Here is a 25283-nt window from a genome sequence, read left to right as displayed (position 1 = left end):
AGTCACAGCAGAGGTCGTGGCATTTGCTGGAAGAAGGCGATGATACAGGTCTGTCTGAGAAATGCCCTTTGTATGCATACAAATGTAATTGTTTTTGATCTTCTGAATACTTGTAATCTGTTGTCCAATAAATCTTTTGAACTAAGGTACCGCTTCAGCTGTATTGAACACCAATGTGGTTCTTATAAGCCACAACACTACTTAGACTGCTACCCCCACGACCCAACCCCGGATAAGCGGAAGAAAATGGATGGATGGATGGATGGATATTTAACAGAATCAAAATTTAACATCAAACATGTACACTTGATTTGCTGATCTGTTTCAGATTAATAAACTTAGCAAGTTCAAAAAACAAGACAACAGGGGATTACTGATGGAGAATAATTCATCTCTGAAGGCATCTAGCTTGATTTACTGGCGAATAGAAGTTTAAAGAGAAGGAGTAAAGATTTAGATGGAAGAAGGAAAATGTGTTGACCCGGAATGGCAGCCTTCCTCCGACCCCATTTTGTATCCTGAATTGATTAATTCAAGATACAATTAAATAGTCTCTTGATGGGATAATTTGGATTTCTGGATTCAAATCAATGAAATAACAGTTCCTGTCCCCTGAAGGTCTTCAGAGACAGATTGATGTCGGAGGTCTAGTTCACTACAGTCCCCTCTTTGGAAACCATCGCCTATCCATGGGGATGAATTCCAACGTGAACTTACACCTCCAAATGTCCTTGATCTTGATGTAATCCAGCAAGAGGAAAACAAAAGTCAAAGAAGGTAATCCCACAATGGTTCTGGTAATTCCATAATGTTGTTAGTAATTCCATTTCAGCAACTCTTTAACCCCTTGGAAACAAAGCCTGTAATCCATTGGAAAAAGTCATATAATCCACAATGGTAAATCCACAACAATCAGAGGTGTTGATTGATCAGCATGTAGAGGGGTTCCCTCAATTGAACTGAAGAGGCGACCACTGGATGAAGTTTGGAGACCCACGTTGGAGTTGTAGGTCCCTTCAGCGAAGGTTGCTGCTGGTGGTTCCCAGTGGATGCCATTCTGGTTCTTATGTGTTCATGCATTTATGTGGTTTTAGTTGGGCTTATGAGTGGGATTTTACATAAGACCTTAACCTATATGTACCTGGTGTGTAAGCTATCATGGTTCAGATCAGCTACAGATACCATTTAAAGGGTGGGTCATGGTAAGAAGTTATATATAGGGATTTTTACCTATAGAAGGGTATTCCAAACTATTCTTCCATTCCTAACTTGGTTTAAGTTAGATTTACATAGCAAAATATAGTTTGGTTCAATTGTCTGTTGTCCTTTTAGACGAACAACTTGAGTTTTGGGTTTTTGGTTTCCCCCTAAATGTTTTTGGAGTCTATGGTGAGACTCATTTTAAGGATTAGCTAGCCCCCCCGAATAGGATCGTTCGAGTAGGTTCGGCTTGAGAATCAGTGAGACCAATGTAGGTTATGGTACTTAAGGTAGCATTAATCTACATTGACTCCTCAAAGATTGAAGTTTAACAAATGAACTGCATGTTGGCAAAGTTGAAGTCCTCATAGTCTCTAACTAAAGTACACACAAAATTCATTCTTGCTGGGGGTGTTCAGAAACAATACCAAACCAAATAAACAATGTCTCAACATCGACAACAGTAATGATTAAGCAACTAGAAAACAACGTTTCAACATAAACAAAAGTAGTGATTAAGCAACTAGAAAACAACGTTTCAGTGCGTCACTCACTCTGATTTGCCAGATTCGATCATGTTATAGCATCTGAGTTGTTCTTTTAACAATTAATTAAGCTTAGACTTATTTAGTTTCTGCTTGGACAACCCTTTTTCCCACGAGGTCTGAGTTTGTGAGATCTTTGTCTCCTGTGGAGTTATTTAACGCCTTGTGTAGTTTGACCTGGTTTCGATGTACCCATTTAACAATTGGCTCTTTTTGGCCTTTGCTGATTTTGATCTGGTAGACAACTGGAGACAGTTTGTCTGTTATCAGGTGGGGTCCAGTCCACCTGGGCATCAGTTTGCGGGAGAGAGTTCTGGTCCCGGACTCTCCTTTCCCGGTTGTGGGGGCGAACGTGTAGTACCAGACCCTATCTCCCACTTGGAGTTCCTCGTTAGAGGCCTTTTGGTCATAGTATGCCTTTCGTCCTTCAGCGGATTTTTCCAGGTTTCTCTGGGCAAAAGCAAAGGTGTTTTTAAGGTGTTTTTCCAAGTCATTCATGTACTGTTGTGTGGTGTAGGCTGTTGCCATGGCGGCATCGCCTGGTTGGTACAAAAGGTGTAGAAGGAGAGTAATTTGTCAACCCGTCATCATCTCGAAGGGAGAGATGCCAGTTGATGTGTGTGGAGTGGCCCTTATGGCCATGAGGACCAGAGGGAGTTTCACGTCCCAGTCCTTGTGGTTTGCGGCTACGTATTTCTTCAAAATACTTACCACAGTTCTGTTTGCTCTCTCCACTTGGCCTGAGGCTTGTGGGTGGTAGCCAACATGGAAGTTGACTTTGATACTTAGCATCTTCCACATTTATTTCATCACTTCAGCTGTGAAGTGTGTACCTTGGTCTGAGTTCACCCTGAGGGGAAGTCCAAACCTTGAAAATATTTAATTCATTATTAACATAGCAGTTGTTTGTGCTGTGTCGTTAGGAGCTGGTAGACATTCTACCCATTTGGTAAATGCGCAAGTTACTGTGAGAAAATATTTATTTCCTCTAGTGCTCTTAGTAAGTGGTCCAACCCAGTCGATCTGGAGGACAGACCATGGGAATGCAATGCCTCTACTTTGCAGTGGTGCTCTGTGGAGTGGTCTGGATGGCTGAAACTGGCCACAGACCAGGCACCCTTTTATGTAGTCCTTGACATCCTTTTTCATTCCAGGCCAATAAGCAACTTGTTTTAATGCTTTCAGCATGGCGTTATCTCCCTTGTGTCCTGCGGACGGGAGGTCATGCGTGTGAACTAACATCACCCCCCTGTGGTCATGGGGGACCACGAACACGGGTGAGGACGTCGGTCCATGAGCAAATGTTAGGATGCCCTTGATTTAGTTTTAGCTGTTTGCGCAGCTGAAAGAGGACTTTAAGGTCTGGATTGGAATCTAGGTCGACTTCGGACAAAGTGTTTTTGTCTCGGTCAGTCAAGTATAGTATCATCGAGTTTATCGCATGATCCAACTTCTGAAGTTGGATGATGTCTGGGTCAGTCAGCATGGGTTGTACAGAGATTGTATTGTCAGCCGGTTTGGCTGCAGCCTGTGCACGTGTGACTGCCATTACCTCGGCTGTAGGTTGTACTGCCAGAGTTGCGAGCAGCCAGGAGGGGTCAAAGGACCACGGAGGGCCGTCCACGGCTCCGTCCTTGGCTAGGAAGTCTGCAAGGTCATTATACCGCTTGTCATCGCCTAGGACTCTTGAATGTCCTGGAACCTTCTTCTAGTAGACCTGTAGGTCATGCGATGTCATCAAGTGATCACATGCCATGAAAAGCTCTTTGTGTTTGACCACTTTCTTGTTGCTTGTGAGAAAGCCGTTCTGTTTCCACAGAGCGAGATTACACAAGAAACTAAGACGAGCGTAATTAGAGTCCATGCAGATGACTAGTGTTTGGTTGGAGCGTTCTATTGCCATCTGGAGAGCTATTAGGATTCCTGCTATCTCAGCATACTGAGAAGACTGAGAGCCTAATTTATAGCTAAAAGTTACCTCTCCTTGGTTCTGGAGGAGGATCCCTCCAACACCTGATTTGCAGGTTTGTTCGTGGAGGAATGAGCAGCCATCTACATACATTGTTGTCATATCTTTGCAGATATTGCTATCAAAGTAGTAGTGATTTGGGTCCTCATTTACTGAAGGTTTTTTTCGCAGCTGGCAGTTGGGTGGCTGGTACATCTTGTGTACATTACTGGCAGAGTGCCAGGTCATTGCCCAAATGTGACTTCTTGTTTTGTCCGTAGCGGATGTCTAAGTCAAAACTTTGAAGCGCCATGAGCCACATGGCTACCCGTGAGTTTGTCACCACACCATCTCTGATGTGTTGGCTATTCAGGAAAGTTACTGGCTGGTGTTGTGTTTCAACAATGATTTTTTGTCCACCGATGTAACTGGAGAAGTGTTTAACTGCCCACACAGTGGTCAGTAGAGCTTTCTCACAGTCTAAGAACTTTAATTTGGGGCCTGTCATTGTCTTACTGGCATAGGCCACCACACGCTTGTCTTTGTCGTGCATCTGGTACAGACCTGCACTTATGCAGTGAGCTGAGAAGCCCACCTCCAAGTGAAACTCTTTGTTGTAATCTGGATAGACTAGACATGAGGCTGACTTGAGTCTGTCCTTGAGAGCGTTCATTGCCTGCTGTTGGTTATCAGTCCAGACAAATGGGATGTCTTTCTTTAAGAGTTTAGTCAGTGGTTTCGCAAGGTCTGCATAGTTCTCTATGAATTGGCGTGAGTAGTTACACATACCCAGAAAACTTTGTAGTTCTCTGAGATTGGTGGGGACTTTGAGATTGTCCAGTCCCTGGGTTCGAGTCAATTGTGGTTGTATTCCGTCTGGACCTACTAAGTAGGCCAACGTAGTCCACCTTGGTCCTGCACCACTGGCATTTTGACAGTGAGATTTTAGCACCAGCAGTAGTCAGTTGATTCAGAACGTGGTCGATCTCAGCCAAGTGTAAGTCCAGTGTTGGCTGCCTTAAAAGGACATTGTCCACATAGATCAGTGTCCCACATTCATTGGCGTCTGGACATGCTTTGTTCAAAAAGATGTTGAACTCAGCTGGTGAGTTAGCGTAGCCAAAGGGACACCTGGTGAAGGTGCATTGTCGGCTACCAAAAGTGAAAGCTAGTTTGTGTTGGTCCTCGGCGCGCACAAGAATGGTCCAAAAACCAGAGGCGACATCGAGGGTGGAAAAGTACTTATCATCGGTGACCTTGGGCAGTTCCTGTTGGATCTGAGTCATTGGCCACCTGGATAAAGAAACTTGTTTGTTTAGCTTTCTGTAGTCTATGGTAAGTCTCCACTTACCATTTGGTTTCAAAACTGGCCATAAAGGCGCAGAGTAGGTGCTATTACATTGTCTGATTATGCTTTTATTTAAAAGGTCATCAATGATTTCCTTGACAGGTTGATGTGCTGCCAGGGGAATCTTGTATTGTCTGACAAATGTAGGCGGTGAGTTGGGCGGAGTTGGGATGCTCACTGTGTAGAGCGAGGTAAACCCACAATCCATTGAGTCAGTCGCGAATGACTTCTCATATTTCATGAGAACTTGGCGGAGTTTGTCCCTTTCTTCATCAGTCGTCAGGGCGTCGGCTTGGGCGACCACCTGTTCTATCTGTGAAGAGATTGCTAAGGGTTCTTGATGTTTGGGGAGCTCCAGTGAGTCCCTTTCTGCATCGTTAGACCTGTCTATAGGTAGGACACTATAGGTTTGAGGTCCTAAATCGACGTCATTGGTTGAGAAGAGCGCTATGGCCTGTGTTGGTTTCGTGAACCAAACTGGACCAGTCTCTTGACGATACCAGGTTGTCTGGGAATCCTCCCAGAAATGGAATGCCTAGTTCAAAATCATGAAAATCTGTGGAGATCAACCATCCTAGCTTTGTGTTTTTTGGGATCATTACCTCTTCTGTGCCTGTGTTACACACAGCAACAGATGTGGTTGTGGAGTCGAGGCTCACTTGGCTTGTGGCCTCAATGTACAGTCCTAGTTTGAAAAACAGAGGAGATGGTTGAAAGTACACCTGTTTAAGGCTAATAGCTTGTCCCGCCACGATGTGGACTCGTACCATTAGGTTTGTCACCTGAGGTGGTACTGAAGTGTTTTGGTTGTTAGCAACCTGGCAGACCTCTGGAATGGTCTGTCCAGCCATAAGGTTTGCTGTGTCTAGCACAGGAGGATCATTTGTGGCTGGTTTTAGTGACCACAGTACATTGTGGCTGGTGTCCACTCGGACACCTAATCTTACCAAGATTTCAGAGCCTATTTTTTTTTCTTGCTATTCTACGGTGAAACCAGACGTGTTTTCCCTCTCTGCCCCCCCCCCCACCCACTTCCCTGTTGCGCTCTTTTGTCCTATGAACCCTTAAAAAGCCTCTCTTTTTTTCCTGCATACATCTTAATTGGAAGGATCAGCTGGTCTCTCAACAAAATTGATCAACTTCTCCCAACAGGAGTCAGAGTAAGGAGGACACTCTGAACTCTAGAGGAAAAATTGGATTCATGATGACGACTAGAATCTACTGTTTGGGTTGGTGGAATCTAGTTGTCTACAAAATCGTTGGCGGTATTGAAGCTTGTCAGTGCTCGGACTGAATGTGGATCTGTGACAGGGAATTGGAGCAGCTCTATCAGGACTGCGATCTCCCTGGCAGCACTCATGAATGGTGGGAATAATCTGGAGAAGCTGTGAGCTCGACTTTGGAGTAAAGGATCATTTTGGCTGTTTTGGAGTTTCCATCAGAGAATATATACCAGCAAGACTTTAAAGGCAGAAACAACAATTACGAGTTCTGCCTGACCCAAACTGTGGCCTTGATGCCAGACTTATCTCAACTCCTCCTGGAATGTTTTGAAAACAACAAAGATGCTTTGACTTCTTCCTCACCCCTCTGTAGAGGAACATATGCATGAGATATATTCATCAATTAAACGGATTCTTTCATTTTTCTGGACTGAATAATGTCATGCATTGAATTTAATAAAATGTATCGTGAGACGTTAATTATCTTTGACCCATCAAATGAATGTGGTCATTTATTTACAGAATCAAAGTTTAACATCACACATTTACATTAATTTGGCAAAATATGGAAATAACAACATAATTAATCAGCAAGCTGTACAATTAGAAAACCATACGGCGATGGTTGAAACTTTACACAGACATTTCTAAAATATCTGGAGTGATTTCTACTTGATAGAAGAATTTTAAAGATGGAAGATGAAGTTTAAAGGGAGAAAAGGTGGGTGAGGGAGTTTGTTTATGTCGGCACCAGACGGCACTCTCCGGGTTTCTCAGCTTCTTCCCACAGTACACTTAGGTGGTATAATCAACTTTTTACCTGGAGATGTCTCCACTGGTACGAAAGTCCATTCAACGCACCCTTTCAGCGTCTCCGTAGGAACAGCTGTGAATCGTCCGAAGTAGTGACGGTATTCCGTTCGACACAAATTCACCTCAGCAAGTGGACTTCACATGAGTGGAGTCCGTCAGAGTTCCACCCAGATGTGGAAGAAAGTTATAATCCCATAAGACTCGGAAGAGCTCTGTGGTCATGTCAGGATTTTCCTGTTTCCCAGCACGGGAACTCGACCGCAACCTCGGCTCGACTCAACTGGAACTTCGACCCAACAGGAACTGGCGTGAACTAGGAAGTACCGACATTTTAAAGGGCTCTATTTCCGGTTCATCTGGGAGTTTTCTTATTGGTCAATATCGACCAGACAGGGGTGTGTTTTGTGACGTAAGAGGTCACAAGAAGTCAGAAAACAGCAAGAATGTTATGGAACAGATTGAAAATGTTTTTCAGACAGACGAGAGAAATGTTTGGACGGGTTGGCGGAAAACAGCTGCCAACTTCTCTATTTACGTCTGAGAGGATGTAAAAACACGACAGCTCGTTCCAACAACTGGTCTGCGTTCGACTCCGACCTTGGACCAAACTTACACTGCTCAGTCAAAGACAGAAAATCAGAAAATGCATAATTACTCTGTAACAGACCTTAACATGAATTCTAACTTTGCATGAGGATTAAAATTATTATTACTGTTTCACAGTTAATAAAAATTGATTAGTTCACTACAACATCTAACATGGTTTGAACTAAAACACTTTGATTATCAAACATTTGTAAAATAGTAATGATAATAAAAAAGAGAGTGTTCTTTCACTTGAATTTTCAAGAAAGAAAGTCTCAGGATGGGTCAACCTGTATTTCTGGATGCAAATCAATGAAATGACAAGTTATGTCCCAAATGATCCTTAGGTCAAGGTTTTGACCTCAGCTTAGTTCACTACACCTCCCTTCCCTAGGCCATGGACATGTAACAGAACCTCAAATGAGCTGAAGATGAACATCACCTCTTATCTGGACAATGGCTGAGGGGGGGCTCTGGACTATACTATGACTTTCCCTTAAAAATTTAATGTTTTCACCGCCTATATGCAAATGTATAACGTCTGTTTATGTTGCTTTGCTGTGGTAGGTTTTTTTGATGCCTCAAATTGTGCCCTGTCTAGGACACGGTGTGAGAGATCTTTTTTTTAATTCTGTCTCTCCTGATGTTTTCTTTCCTTTTCTTATCTAAGCAAAATATTATTCTGAATAAGAATAAGAAGACCGCGCTGATTATTTTAGCCGTAGCTTTGTGCACTCCGCCCATCTTCGGACGATTGTACGTACATATTCGCGTTGTATCTCGGTGCAATGCCAATAAAATTTATTCTGATTCTGATTCTATGTAGGTTGCATGTGGTAAGTGTGGGACCACGAGGAATGGGTGGACCAGTTCCTGTTGGTTCTAGATCAGTTTCAGGTTAATGACTCCTTTCGCAGTCACCACTCGTGAACTGTTGGGATACAATGGAAAGTGGAAAGCTTTCTCGATCAGAACTGGACCCAAATGTTTTTTAACCAATGTTTCGTAGAGAGCTTTGTTAATAGCTGATTTATATGTCCACAGCGACAGTACATCATCGTCGGTGTGGGATCCTTGGATCTCTACACCTTTAACTACCAATGGTAGGTAGTATCCGGTGGGCTCTGACTGTCTCAGCTCGCAGAAGAGGCTTTCTTGTTCGGTCAGAGTTGGGTCCACCGGTTGGGTCTCTTCGGTTTCACATGCTTTTAAAGGATTACTTACCGGGACTGTGTTCTCTGCTGAGAAGTCCTTGGTGCCTTCTGCGGTGCCTGCTGTTGGGCAGTCTGTGACCGCCTCAGGAGGCACGAGGGCATGAGTACTGGCAGGGGTTTGCTCACTCTGGCCCATATTGTCTGTTCACCATAATCTATAATCGCGTCAAAGCGATTTATACAGTCCTGGCCAATCAAAAATGGGAATGAGTCAACCGTAGACATATGTACCAGGTGGTATAGTGTCATATCGCCAACCAGCATGTGAACCATAGCTATAGCTATTAGGGTTGTCCTCATCTCTGCGAGGCCCTGCAATTCTATAGCACGTTCTATGAGAGATATTTCCCTGTGAACTTCGTTAGCGGCGGTCCTGAGCTCTTCGAACACTTTGGCTGACATAATAGTTATGTCGGCCCCACCGTCCAGTAGGGCTTCATGTGTGAGGACCCCTTCAAGTGTGATTGACAGGTAAGCTTTTTTAGCGACCCCCTTTCTGATCAGGTTATACAGGAACCTTGTAGTTTACGTTTACCTTTGCCTGTGTAATCCCCGTTTATCCGAACCGTTGGTGCAGTCGCTGCTGCTCCTGAGAGTTCGTTTTTTGATGGGCCTCCGTCATTGATGTATGAGATCACCCTCTCTCTGTGTGTTGAGGGGCTCTCATTGTTTGTAACAACAAGGTCCTGGTGGCTGTCCGTGACAGCGGCAACGTTGTTGTTTGTGTCACCTTGATTTGTCTGAACCGTCAGCACAGCTGTTGCTGTTTTTCTTAGGTTTCAGTTTGTGACGGGTCACCATCGGTGACGTGTGAATGTACCCCCCCTCCTTTTTCTGATGAGGGGCTGTCAGAGTTTACAGCAACAACGTCATGGTGACTGTCTGTGACAGCCGTAATGGAGTTGTTTGTGTGTTCTGACTCATCAGCAATGATATTGCCACACAACGTGTCAGGTTGTTTGTCTGTGGCAATACCTTTCAACATTTCCAAGAACCGACGCACACTCTCTGTCTCGTCCGAGCTCAGAGGTCTGGGCCTCTTTTCCTTAAGAACCATATGTTCCCTCTCGGGCTCTGAGATCATCCGATCTGCTGCTTTTGGTTGTTCCAAAAACACGACTGAAGCTTCGAGGAGATCGGGCATTTTCAGTCATGGGTCCCAAACTGTGGAACAACCTACCCCCCAACATTAGGCATGCCACCTCCCTTCCTGTGTTCAAATCCCTGCTAAAAACATATCTGTTCTCTCTGGTGTTTCATACTGTGTGAGTTGATTTAGTATATCTTGTTCCATGTCTTCATTTTAATGCTGTTGTTTTAATTTTTTAACGTATATTCTTACTGCTTTTTATTTCTCAGTGTTACCCTTAGTGTTAAGCACTTTGATAACAGTCTATCTGTTTTAAATTGTGCTCTATAAATAAATATGACTTGACTTGACTTGACTTCTGGTACATTGGTGCATCCTCTGGTTTCTTGGGAAACCATTTAGGATCTCGTCTGAACCAGGGGGCACTCAACTGTTGTGGTTTGGCAGATGGGAAATCTCGTTTCCTCTCGCCTTTCTTGGGAGGGGGAGCTAAAGCTCTCATCTAAAAAAGTTAAATATGGTCCTCTGGACATTCAAAAAAAAAAAAACAAAGCAAATCAACAAAAAATGTAGAAACGTTTCGTCTCTCATCCGAGAGACTTCCTTAGTCTGAGGAGCTGTATTCAGCTCAGTCTCTTAAATAGCACCGTCTCAGAGTGGATCAACCAGTTTTGCTGCTGACAACCAAAACCAGCTGATCACATGCTCAAGAAGGACCATCAGCCTAACAATGGATCATTAGCACACTGATGGCTGTTTACTGTTCACAGAGGGCTGAGTGATACTAGCAATCACAGCATTGTAAGAGGGGGACAGTTGAACCCGGAGGCCTCCACCCCTGTTTAACGATGGACAATTTCTTTTCACAAAGATGGCCTCCTTTACTCCTCTCTCAAACCATCATTCCTCTCTGTCCAGGATGTGAACATCTTCATCCCTGAAAGAGTGACCGCTGGCCTGGAGATGAGTGAAGACCGCAGAGTCCTGGCCTGATGATGTTGATCTTCTGTGCTGGGCCATCCTTTTGGCCAGTGGCTGTTTTGTTTCCCCGATGTAAGACTGATCACAGCCCTCCTGACACTGAACAGCATACACAACATTACTCTGTTTGTGCCGGGGGACTGGATCTTTGGGATGAACCAGTCTTTGTTGTAATGTATTTTGGGGTTTAAAAGCCACTGGGACGTCATGTTTAGAAAATAAACGTCTCAGTTTCTCTGATACTCCCTCAACATATGGAATGACCACTGGTCTGGGTCTGGGTTCCTCCTTTTCACCTGTTGGCTGACTGGAGTCCTGTTTGGGTTTCTTCTCTGCTTCCAGGAAGGCCCAGTTAGGATATCCACATTGCTCTAGAGCCTGTCTTGTGTGGGATTTCTCCTTCTACCTGGCTCCTGAGCTAGTGGGGACGCTGTCTGCTCTGTGATACAGAGTCCTGATGACTCCTAACTTGTGCTCCAAAGGGTGATGGGAGTCAAACTGCAAATACTGGTCTGTGTGGGTGGGTTTGCGGTACACCTCAGTTTGCAAATGTCCTCTATCAGAGACTGAGACCTCACAGTCCAAGAAAGCCAACCTGCCATTTTTTACATCTTCTCGTGTGAACTTGATGTATTTATCCACAGAGTTGATGTGGTCAGTAAAATGTTGGACTTCCTGAGATTTGATTTTAACCCAGGTGTCGTCAACATACCTGAACCAATGACTTGGTGGTGTCCCTGAAAAGGACGTCAAGGCTCTCTTTTCTACCTCCTCCATGTACAGGTTGGCAACAATAGGAGAAACTGGAGACCCCAAAGCACACCCATGTTTCTGCCTATAATATTGCTCCCCATATGTGAAGTAGGTTGACTGCAGGCACAGTTTCAAGAGTTGACACAGTTGTTCTGTGGAAAGCGTGGTCCTGCTGCTCAGAGTGGTGTCTGATTTTAATTTTAAACTGACCACCTCTACTGCATCAGCTTTGTTTTGTTTTTTTGAATGTCCAGAGGACCAGATTTAACTTTTTTAGATTTTTCTACCTGGATTATTGAGCATGCATCAGGATAAAGCTCTCATCCCTTCCAATTCTAATGACTGGGAAGGAATCCTTTCACCTGGGAACACTTCAATGGGTGTTTTGGCCTGGAAACAGGCCTCAAAGACATTAACAGCACAATTTTTTATCTCAATGATGGTTTATTCTTTGAAATTAGCCATCATCTGTACTGACATCCTTATGTCACGGTGGAGATTTTTGCTGAAAACGAACTTAAACGCCTCCTCCTCCTCCATGCCAGTTTCGTTCCTGTAACCAAAATAAGCCTGCAAAATTCTGGAATAATATGCCATTGGGTGCTCATTCTTACCTTGCATGACCTTGTCAGCGGTTGGATAACCGCCAGGTCCCGTGCAAGGGGTATACTCTTTAATTAGAGCAGCACATAACAGGCTGTAATCCTTTCTTGTGGCATCTGGTTGATGCTCAATAAAGGAAAACACCGTCCTGGCTGAAGTGAGCCTGATCATACCTATTCTATCCTCAACAGTAGCATTCGGATAGCTTCCCAATTGGAAGTCAAGGTCTTGCAGATAGGCCTTAGTGTCGGTTGAACCCATCGGCCCTGGCTCGAAGCGTTGGACATATTTCACTATTTTTTGCAATACCGCTATTGAGAGTGGAGGATGAGGGATTGGTGGAGGCGGAACAAAGTAATCACGTGGAGGTGGTTCACCAGAATCACGTGGAGGTGGCATAAGGAGATTTTGTGTAGGAGGTACAACAAAATCACGCTGAGGTGGTGATGGTTGAGCTGGACTCTGACCCAGTTTGTCTTAGAGTTCCAGACATCTTTTACCCTCGTCAGAGATTTAATCTCACAGTAATTTGCAGCGTTCATTTCTGAAAAACTGTTATACTGTGTTTTCAACAGCAGGTGGTGGTGTGAGCTTATTTTTACCACAGGGTGACTGTATCTACACGTCTTCGACAGTAGGAGTCACTGACGACTTCCTGTGAACCGTCCTGTTGACATCCGGTTGGTAGCTGTTAGCTTCGATTAGCAACGGACGAACACGGTCCAAATCAGCATTTATAGACGGATTTAAAGCGTGAACGTGGTATCGCTTCAAAAACACGCTCTTTAGGCATAAACTTATCAGGTTAGGACCGATTTGAGGGCCGTCATTCAGCTTTTTAACCACTAAAGAAGACTCCGTTTAAAAAACGAGCTTCGTTTCCGGGGTCACGTGACTTTACAGACACGTGGATATCGGGGTGGGCTTTTCGCACTGACGCCAGAGTGAGTGGATGTACACAGCTTTCCGTCACCGGCTCCTCAGCAAATCAGAACGTTTCACACAGCGGTCCTCGACCAATCACAGCTCGTGTGTACCTGTGTAAGCTCGCTGTTAGCTTCAACAATCCGGCGATTATTTCACCCATTAACGCTTCGAAAATGCAGAAATTAACTGTGGAAAGTAGCGAATCGGCATAGAAGCAGCGTCTGAGTCGGCGCTCAGTTTCACAGACAGCGTCTCACCATTTAAAACACGACTCGTTCGAGTCCAATTATCAGAACCGGGTCGGAACCATGGAACCCCTGGTCATGAAAGAGTTTCAACAGAATGATGCGTCTTTTCTCTCTGCTTACAGCTTAATCACACACACACACACAGAGAATGACAATTTCCAGCTTCAAAATGAACATCAACACAATACTGTATCGTTTTGAACACCACAGCCATGAAATATGTCTTACCAAGGTCAAAACTTGGACTTTTTATGTGCCAACTTGAAGCGTTTTCTACAATCACAATATCAGGTCACGCATAATTTATCTCTTCAGAAACCGTACGAGCCACCAAAATGTAGTAATGTTGGGACAGCTTTGCTGTGGACACACTATTTAATTAATTATTCTTAAGGCTAGCTCAAGCACAAAGAATATTAATTGTTTAATTAACAATGGATTCTTTCTTCTTTGAATTAAATTTCAACCATGTGACCAAGATAACTTGAGAGTCGAGTGTATAATTAGTGACATGAGACGCCATTTTATCTTTGACCCATCAGAATAAATGCAGTCATTTATTTAACAGAATCAAAATTTAACATCAAACATGTACACTCAATTTGCTGATCTGTTTCTGATTAATAAACTTAGCAAGTTCAAATAGTAAGACAACAGAGGATTACTGATGGAGAATAATTCATCTCTGAAGGCATCTAGCTTGATTTACTGGCGAATAGAAGTTTAAAGAGAAGGAGTAAAGATTTAGATGGAGGAAGGAAAATGTGTTGACCCAGAATGGCACCCTTCCTCCGACCCCAGCTCAGCCCTTGGTACACTCAGATCGTGACGACTCTCTACCTTTGCAAAAGATAAATCAGCTCTGGTACAGAGGTCCATTTCATGCTCCCTTTTTAGCGTCTCCGGTCAGAGTGGCTGGAAATCGTCAGAAGTCGTGATGAAGTACTCCGTTCAACAGAATAAGCTTCCTTAGAAGGAATCGTCATTAGAAGTTGTAGGGCATTACGCCCGGGTGAGTTCACAGCGAGGCGTGCAGTGACTACGCTGGAATGGACGGACCCTTGGCACACGGTCAAATCCATCAGCTACTTAGTTCAGCTGTAAGACTCCTGCCAGACTGCAGTCCCTGCCAGAACTCCAAACAGACTTTCTATAAGAACTGAAAGTTCCTGTACGACTCGCCGTAAGACTGAGTCTCATCTTAGACTGAAAGTTCCAGTAAGACTCCTAAGACTTAAAGTTCCAGGAAGACTGAATAGTTCCAAGAAGTGTTGACTTTTAAAGGGTATCCACTTCCTGTCACTTGGTACTTCCTGAATGGTTGACATAACCAGCAGGGCTGGAGTTTTTGTGATGTCAGAGGGTTATTAGAAGTCAACAGACAGCAGAAATGTTTTTAAGAACAGTTAGTACAGACAGGAAAATATTTTGAAGAAGTGAGAGGCACCAGTTTCTTATTTACTGTCTGAGAGTTTTAAAAACAAGGCACTTCGTTCTCATAACTGTTCTCTGACTTTTAACCGGCATCAACTCCACTCCTCACACAGACAGAAGATTAAAATGCACACTTACTTCGTAAATAGACATTTAACTTGTATGATCTAAGTATAATGAGGTTTAAAAATCATTAATACTGTTTCACAGTTGATTTAAATGAGTGGTTTACTTCAACATTAGAAATGGTATGAACTAAACTCACTTTTGATTATCAAGATATTGTAAAATAGTAATGATAATAAAAAAAGAAGAGTGGTCTTTCAATTGATTAATTCAGGATAAAATTAAATAGTCTCTTGATGAGATAATTTGTATTTCTGGATTCAAGTCAATGAAATAACAGTTCCTGTCCCCTAAAGGTATTCAGAGACAGATTGATGTCAGAGGTCTAGTTCACTACATTACCTCCACATCAATCTGGTTTCAGGAAACAACACAGCAAAACCACTGCTTCACTGAAAGTTCTTAATGACATTGTTGAAGCACTGGATGCTAAGGATTATTGTGCTACACTTTTCTTAGACCTGTCTAAAGCTTTTGACACTGTGGATCATAACATCTTTTGTCATAAACTCTCAGAAATCGGTTTCTCAGAACACACCATTGGTTGGTTCTCTAACTATCTTTCAGACCGGAAGCAATGTGTTCAACATAATGGTACTTCCTCCAGTTATTTAACAGTCAACAATGGTGTACCACAAGGCTCAGTCTTAGGACCCACCCTCTTTACAATCTACATCCATCCATCCATCTATTATCTTTACCCGCTTATTCCATTTTGGGTCACGGGGGTTGCTGGTGCCCATGTCCAGCAATCACTGTGCGAGGGGCAGGGTACACCCTGGACAGGTCGCAAGTCCATCACAGGGCCACATAGAGACAAACAACCAGTCACTCTCTCATTCACACCTAGGGACAATTTAGAGTTACCAATCAGCCTAACATGCATGTTTTTGGTCTGTGGGAGGAAACCGGAGCACCCGGAGAAAACCCACGCATGCACGGAGAGAACATGCAAACTCCACCCAGAAAGGCCCCTGGACCGGGATTTGAACCAAGGACCTGCTCGCTGAGAGGCAGCAGCTCTACCAGTTGCACCACCGTGCTGTCCAATCTACATACATAACATAGGTAAAAACATACCTAATGCATCCATACTTTTCTATGCTGATGACACAGTTGTTTATTGTCGAGCTAAAACTGTTGCTAAGACTTTCCAGCTTTTGAAATCTGCATTCAACAACATCCAGACAGATTTGTTCCGCCTCAAACTTGTCCTAAATGCCAACAAAACCAAAGGGATGCTTTTTCAAATAAGAAGTTGGTCCCAGCAGTTCTTCCTCCGAATTTATCCTCAAATGGTGTCCCCATTGAGTTTGTTGATTCCTATAAATATTTTGGTATCTTGGTCGACTCACATCTCTCTTTTAAGCTTTATGTAGAAAACGTGGTAAAGAAACTGAAAGTTAAACTGGGTTTCTTTTTCAGAAATAGATCCTGTCTAACCCTGAATGTTAGGAAACGCCTTGTATCTGTGACATTTCCTTCCCTCCACTGATTACGGTGACATCATTTACATGAATGCTCCTACAAGAACTCTGCAGATTTTGAATGCTATCCATCATGGTGCACTAAGATTCATAACTGGCTGTGATTATCGTACCCATCACTGCACCTTGTATTCACTGGTTAACTGGACATCATTAACTTCACGCAGACTCTCCCACTGGTACATTTTCATCTTTAAATCATTTCTTGATCTGCTGCCTTCATACATCTCCTCCTATATGTCTCTGCTTGAGTGCAGCTACGGCGTGCACTCTCAGGACATTATTACCTGCAATGTTCCCTCAATGAGGACTGAACTAGGCAAGAGGGCCTTCTCCTACTCCGCTCCTGTTTCCTGGAATACCTTACAAAAACAATTGAAGCTCTCGACCTTGACCTCTCTGAGTGGCTTTAAGAATCTGTTGGACTCCTGGCAGGGACCAATGCAGACATGTTCCTGTTTTTAGTTTTCTACATTTGCCTCAGAATCTAGCTGTTTTTTGTTACCTTTTTCTTTTAGCCATCCTATTTGTTAAAAAAAACTGTAGTATGACTTTTTACAACTGTTTATTGTTGTCGCTGTTTTCCATTGTTGTCATCATTCTTTGTTGAAATCAGGTCTCTCTTATAAATGAGTCCTCGAGGCTCAATAGGATTTACCTGTCTAAATAAAGGTTGAATGAATAAGTAAAAATGAGTCAAGACCTCTTCTGAATAAGTGAGATTCAGGGTTGAGAACTTACATTCCAAATAAGTATAATGTATAATCAAGACCTTTTCAATAAGTGAGATTTTACAGTTTACAAGCAAAAAGTGAGATTTTCTGAATCAAGACCTTAATTGACAAGAAAAAGTGAGACCTACAGTCGAGCCCTTTTAAAGAAAAGAAAAAAGTGAGACTCCTGTCGAGAACTTTCTAAAACTTTGAGTGAGACTCGTAAGCTGGCATTTTTCTAAAAATAGACACATGTAAACTTCTGTCTGTCTGTGTGTGTATGTGTGGGAGGAGAAGCTGATTTTTGTGGCGAGTCCTTGAAACCTGGCAGTGCTAAGTTCACGGGACTCAAAGCAAGTTTGTTTAAACCTCCATTATGATTCTTTTTTTTCAAACACAACATTTAAAACCATATCTATAGATCATGAGTAATGAAATTTATGGCCAAAAACACCCAGACTCATAAAAATATTTAAAAAAATTAGCAGAAAATAGAGCTAAAAGCAGAACAAAAAACTAAAACAAAAAATGAAAACTGTAGCTTTTTTTGTCAGACAAAATACAGGTCCTTCTCAAGAAATTAGCATATTGTGATAAAGGTCATTATTTCTCATAATGTAATGATAAAAATGAAACTTTCATATATTTCAGATTCATTGCACACCAACTGAAATATTTCAGGTCTTTAATTGTTTTAATACTGATGATTATGGCATACAGCTCATGAAAACCCAAAATGCCTGTCCCAAAAAATTAGCATATCATGAAAAGGTTCTCTAAACAAGCTATTAACCTAACCATCTGAATCAACGACGTAACTCTAAACACCTGCAAAAGATTCCTGAGGCTTTTAAAAACTCCCAGCCTTGTTCATTACTCAAAACCACAATCAAGGGTAAGACTGCCGACCTGACTGCTGTCCAGAAGGCCATCATTGACACCCTCAAGCAAGAGGGTAAGACACAGAAAGAAATTGCTGAACGAATAGGCTGTTCCCAGAGTGCTGTATCAAGGCACCTCAGTGGGAAATCTGTGAGAAGGGAAAAGTGTGGCAGAAAACGCTGCACAACGAGAAGAGGTGACCGGACCCTGAGGAAGATTGTGGAGAAGGGCCGATTCCAGACCTTGGGGGACCTGCAGAAGCAGTGGACTGAGTCTGGAGTAGAAACATCCAGAGCCACCGTGCACAGGCGTGTGCAGGAAATGGATTACAGGTGCCACATTCCCCAGGTCAAGCCACTTTTGAACAAGAAACAGCAGCAGAAGCATCTCGCCTGGGACTGCTGCTGAGTGGTCCAAAGTTATGTTCTCTGATTACAGTAAATTTTGCATTTCCTTTGGAAATCAAGGTCCCAGAGTCTGGAGGAAGAGAGGAGACAGAATTCACATTGCTTGAGGTCCAGTGTCAAGTTTCCACAGTCACTGGGGTGTCATGTCATCTGCTGGTGTTGGTCCACTGTGTTTTATCAAGGACAGGGTCAATGCAGCTAGCTATCAGGAGATTTTGGAGCACTTCATGCTTCCATCTGCTGAAAAGCTTTATGGAGATGAAGATTTCATTTTTCAGCACAACCTGGCACCTGCTCACAGTGCCAAAACCACTGGTAAATGGTTTACTGACCATGGTATTACTGTGCTCAATTGGCCTGCCAACTCTCCTGACCTGAACCCCATAGAGAACCTGTGGGATATTGTGAAGAGAAAGTTGAGAGACGCAAGACCCAACACTCTGGATGAGCTTAAGGCCGCTATCGAAGCATCCTGGGCCTCCATAACACCTCAGCAGTGCCACAGGCTGATTGCCTCCATGCCACGCCACATTGAAGCAGTCATTCATGCAAAAGGATTCCCGACCAAGTATTGAGTGCATAACTGAACATGATTATTTGAAGGTTGGCATTTTTTGTATTAAAAACACTTGTCTTTCATTGGTGGGATGAAATATGCTAATTTTTTGGGACAGGCATTTTGGGTTTTCATGAGCTGTATGCCATAATCATCAGTATTAAAACAATTAAAGACCTGAAATATTTCAGTTGGTGTGCAATGAATCTGAAATATATGAAAGTTTCATTTTTATCATTACATTATGGAAAATAATGACCTTTATCACAATATGCTAATTTTTTGAGAAGGACCTGTATAATACATTGTGGTTCCCGCTGGAGCATAGGAAAAGCACTAAAATATTTTTTCTTTTTCGGTGGTTGAAAAAGTGTTTACTGGTCATTATGATTTAACTGATAACTGTTCACTATTTGTGTTTCTGATTTTATAACATCTTCTTTTAACTTTATTTTGTTTGGTTGTTAATGTACATGTTATAACTAGAGTTATAAATTCTAGTTGACTTTTCTTTAGTTTTAAATAAAATCACAAGGTCAGTGTGAGTAGTTCCAGAGCTGTTATACAACTGCAGCCAGCTCTCTGTCTAAAAGAACCGACACACACACACACAATTCGCACATGCCACGCTGCACTAAAACATACTAAAATGTGCTAAATGGCAACAGTTTAATAATTATAAACAGTATTTATGTTTGTGTGGGAGATACTGAAGCTTTGTGTAATGATTTCAGGGAACCCAGATTGGTACGAGACAAGACTCCACAAGGTAAAATCTTTAACATTGTTTATTATGTACAATGAATATTTACAAGAGGTCCTCTGGAGCCCCTGGGAAATAAGAAGGAGGTCAGGTGGGTTGGAGTGAGGGTCGAATCTTGCAGCTTGATAGTGCTTTGTTTTCTCTTACAGGTTTGATGTTTGGGGTAGAGCATCGAGGTAAATAACTCTATATATATATCACAAGGATGGGCTGGAGACATAAATACCATGGAAAGCACAATGCTCCAGTGAAGAGTAGAACTCGACTGCTGCCTTAAGTAGTCGAGGCCTCATCAGGGAGATGGCTGACAGCTGGTGGCAATTAGCGGCCATTTTGGAGAGAGGAGCAGCAGTCGTAGTACTCTTACAGTACCCCCCCTCAAGAATCGCCTCCTGCCGACCTGAGGCGCTTTTCGGGATGGGTTCTGAAGAAGGTGGTGATCGGGCTTGGGTCCAGGATGAATGACCGGGGTATCCATGACCTCTCTTCTGGTCCATAACCCTCCCAGTCTACCAGATATTGGAATCCATGTCCCTGGCGTCGTACATGTAGGATGGTCCTGACAGAGAAGGCTGGGTGGTTGTCGATGATCCGGGCGGGCGGAGGGAGGTCGGCTGGAGGGCACAAAGGACTTTCGGAAATGGGTTTGATCTGTGAGACGTGGAATATAGGATGGATCCTCATGGAGCTGGGAAGTAAAAGTCTGACTGCAGATGGATTAATGATCTTAATAATGGGAAAGGGGCCAATAAAGCAAGGAGCCATCTTTCTAGGAGTGTCCTTCAGTGTAATGTCTTTAGTGGACAGCCAAACCCTTTGACTCACCTGATAAGATGGTGCAGATGAGCGATAGCGGTCAGCAAATCTTTTGTTTTGAGCTGCTGTACGTTGCAGAGCAGCCCTCATTTGGTGCCAGATACGTCGACATCGCCGGAAGTGATGCTGGACGGATGGGACCGAAATATCGGTGTCCTGGCTTGGAAACAAAGGAGGTGGATAGCCAAGAGATGCCTCAAAAGGTGACATATCTGTAGCCGATGATTTGTGGGTGTTGTGTACATATTCCACCCAGATGAGATGCGGGCTCCAGGCCGAGGGGTTGTTCTCTACTACACACCTGAGTGTAGTTTATAACTCCTGGTTGCATCTCTCTGGTTGACCGTTACATTGAGCATGGTATCCGGAAATTAGGCTGGTAGATGCCCCCAATGTCTTGCAGAAGCTGCGCCAGACTTGGGAGATGAACTGAGGGCCACGGTCTGAAACCACATCAGAGGGAATGCCGTGGATCCTGATCACATGTTGGACTAGGAGTTGGGCAGTCTCCAAGGCCGAGGGGAGCTTGGGAAGTGGAATGAAGTGAGCTGCTTTGGAAAATCTGTCGATGACGGTAAGGATGGTGGTGTTCCCTTCTGAAGGAGGTAGACCTGTGATGAAGTCCGCCGAAATGTGTGACCAGCGGCGACTTGGAGTGGGCAGCGGTTGGAGGAGTCCTGAAGGTGGTTGGTTACCAGTCTTGTTCCTGGCACATGTAGGACAGTCTGCGACAAATTCCTTGACATCTTGAGTCATTGTAGGCCACCAGAAGTTTTGCTGGGCTAGGGATAACATGCGGGCAGTACCAGGGTGACAAGAGAGTTTATTCGTGTGAAGCCAATCTAGTACCTTCGATTTCATGGTGGCTGGAACAAAGAGGGTTCCAGGAGGTCCGGTTCCTGGGTCTGGTTCTGTCCTCTGAGCCTCCCGAACCTCCTTCTCGATGGTCCATGTTAGAGCACCAACGATGCAGACAGGGGGAATCATTCTCTCCTCTATGTCTGGGGCATCTGTGGGAGAGAACTGGCGAGAAAGGGCATCTGGCTTGATGTTCTTTGAGCCTGCTCTGAAAGTGAGAGTGTAGGTAAAGTGGTTGAAAAACAAGGACCATCGTGCCTGTCTGGGGGTCAGCCATTTAGCATCTCTGAGGTAAGTTAAATTCTTGTGGTTGGTCCAAATAAGAAAAGGAGTTTCTGTGCCCTCTAACCAATGTGTCCATTCCTCCATAGCCAGTTTAACAGCCAACAACTCACGGTTACCAACATCATAATTACTTTCTGTAGGGGATAGTCATCTTTTCAGCTTACCTAAAGCTGTGTCCGCCTCTGGGTTCCATCTGAAAACTCTGTTGGTAGAAGTGAGTTGAGAGAGGGGTGCAGCGATGCAGCTGTAATCTTTCACAAAGCGTCGGTAAAAGTTGGCGAACCCCAGGAAACGCTGTAGTTGTCTCCTGGTTTCGGGGATGGGCCACTCCACCACTGCCTTCGTTTTCTCTGGGTCAGTCCTATACCGACCACCTTCAAAGATAAAGCCCAGGAAAGATACTGAAGAAACATGAAATTCGCACTTCTCACTCTTAAACAACTGATTTTCGTATAGTCTTTGTAGCACGGTTCTGACCTCTCTTGTGTGTTCCTCCTTGTTATGAGAGTAAATGAGGATGTCATCCAGGTATACGAACACAAAGTCACCTATAAAGTCTCTTAGGACGTCATAGACCAGGGCTTGAAAAACTGCAGGGCATTTGTCAGACCAAACGGCATTACTAAATATTTATAGTGACCCAGTGGTGTCCTGAAGGCAGTCTTCCACTCATCTCCCTCCTTTATACGCACCAGGTGGTAAGCATTGCGCAAGTCCAGTTTGGTAAAGATGGTGGCAGATTGGAGTTGTTCATGAATAGAGTCTATGAGTGGAAGAGGATATTTATTTTTTACAGTAATACTGTTTAGACCTCTGTAGTCAATGCATGGTCGTAGGGTCTTATCTTTCTTCTTAACAAAAAAAATCCTGCCCCTACTGGTGATGTAGAGGGGCGTATGATGCCTGACTCAAAGGATTCTTTGCTGTACTCCCTCATAGATGCTCTCTAGGGAACAGAGAGATTGTAAAACGGCTCGGGGGTAGTGGAGCTCCAGGAAGAAGATCAATAGAGCAGTCATAAGGACGGTGAGGGGGCAAGGATTGAGCCCTTAGCTTACTAAATATGTGGGCCAAGTCATGATAAACAGAGGGAATACCAGTGATGTCGACCTCCTCACTAGGGGGTTCGACCTTGGGAAAATTATAGATTGTAGAACGTAAACAATGTTTTAGACAGAAATCACTCCATCCCTCCACTCTTCCGAGCTCCCAGTTAATGTTTGGGTTGTGTCTTTTTAAACAGGGGTAACCCAAGATTAATTGTGTAGTGGGAGATTCAAACACAAGGCAATCAATTATTTTGTGGTGGTTGCCAGAAATCATTAAATGCAACCCCACCGTTTTAAACCTAATTTGTCCCAAGGTTTCACCAGTAACACCTGCTATAGATAATAGGGGGATCTCTCGAGTAGGGATGGATAATTTTTTAATCACATCCATGCTGATCAAATTTTGCTCAGCACCTGAGTCTACCAATGCTGAAATAGGGAGATTCTCTTGTATAGTCTGTATTAAAGTGTTTAAAGTCAGTCTACCAGTGAAGGAGGAATTGGAAGCACCCACCAGTATCTCTCTCTTTACTGGTGGGCACTCTCGTTTCCCCGAAACGGGCAACTGCGCAAATAATGTCCTGAATTTCCACAGTACAAGCATAAATTTGAATTTCTGCGCCTCTGTTTCTCCTTCGGGGATAGGCGAGCCTGCCCCACCTGCACTGGCTCCAGTTCTGGTAATGCAGGCAGGCGAACCGCTGGTCCAATCGGTGGAGACGGCAAGCCGGAAACAAAGTCTCTTTGGGTTTTGTAGTTTAAAGGAGTGTATTTGTAGGCGTTGTGCTCATCTGCTGCTGTCATGAACCCAGAAGTGGAGAACCTCTGGTAGTTGTAGTTCCTCTCACGTAGACGTTCCCGGAAGCGTTCGTCGATGCAAATAACGAGGTTTATGAGGTCATCCAAGCTGTTAGGTTCATCGCGGCAAGCAATCTGGTCTTTAATGTCATCCGACAAGGAATGCAGAAAAGTACCTTGTAAAGAAAGCTCATTCCAGCTGGTTTGAGCAGCGATGACGCAGAACTCAAGGGCGTGTTCTGATACTGGTCGTCGACCCTGTCGTAACCCCAGAAGTCGCTTTACGGCGTTGGATTGTTGCATGGGCCGGTCGAATATTCTGCAAAACTCTCTCAAGAAAACATCATATGGAACAGAGTCGAGATCATGAGATAGTAGGAAGGAGTTGGCCCACCTTAGCACTTCACCCTTGAGTTGGCTGACAAAGTAAGTGATCTTAGAAATGCTGGATGTGTACAGTTGGGGAGCTCCCTTAAATGCTAACTTGTATTGAAGGAGAAAGCCTCAACAATGCTCAGGGTCTCCAGAAAAAAACTCAGAGGGTTTTACCACCAAACGCTGCGCCGTGGGATTGCTCTCGGGGATAAGGGCGGTAGCTCTGGACTCCTGTGGAACAACAGGTGCTGTAAAGGATGAAAGTCTTTGATTGATTGAAAACACCATGCCTCCTAGTTCTTCCATGTTAGACTGAGTGGTTTGTTGTTGCAATGAGTCGTTCAAGCATGTTTTCTAATTTTTCAATTCGCTCTCCCTGAGAAGTGGATGGAGTTTGCTCGCTCCTGGTCTCGTTCTGGGTCTTGTTTGGCTGGAGCATTCTGTAATGATTTCAGGGAACCCAGATTGGTACGAGACCCGGAACGAGACAAGACTCCACAAGGTAAAATCTTTAACAGTGTTTATTATGTACAATGAATATTTACAAGTGGTCCTCTGGAGTCCCTGGGAAATAAGAAGGAGGTCAGGTGGGTTGGAGTGAGGGTCGAATCTCGCAGCTTGATAGTGCTTTATTTTCTCTTACAGGTTTGATGTTTGGGGTAGAGCATCGAGGTGAATCCAAATAGTTCCAGAGGGAGGTGAAGTGGCTCGGCAGGCAAGTTGTTGGAGGGCCAGGCACGAGGATGAGGACAGAACCGAGGCAGATCAGGACCTGAAGGTATCCGAGGAGGCAGGATGACTGGGAACACAGAGAACAAGGTAAATAACTCTATATATATATATCACAAGGACGGGCTGGAGGCATAAATACCATGGAAAGCACAATGCTCCAGCGAAGAGTAGAACTCGACTGCTGCCTTAAGTAGTCGAGGCCTCATCAGGAAGATGGCTGACAGCTGGTGGCAATTAGCGGCCATTTTGGAGAGAGGAGCAGCAGTCGTAGTACTCTTACACTTTGAGCTATATGACGCACGCTGAAGATTATGTAATCCACATTTAGAAAAATTATACTACTAAAGTTGAAAAATAAATGAAAGCAACAGATTTATTTTATTCTATTTTTTATTTATTCAGCACCACGAATTGTATGTCACACAAACACTGATAATTAAATTAAAGCTACTACTAAAAGAAGTTAACTGAGGGGATTTTAAAATAACTCATCCAACATTTCTCTCTCTCCAAACGTCCCTCCT

Source organism: Nematolebias whitei, chromosome 2, assembly GCF_014905685.2.
Source record: "Nematolebias whitei isolate Nwh7 chromosome 2, NemWhi1, whole genome shotgun sequence".
Lineage (NCBI taxonomy): Eukaryota > Metazoa > Chordata > Actinopteri > Cyprinodontiformes > Rivulidae > Nematolebias > Nematolebias whitei.
This window is presented reverse-complemented; position numbering follows the sequence as displayed.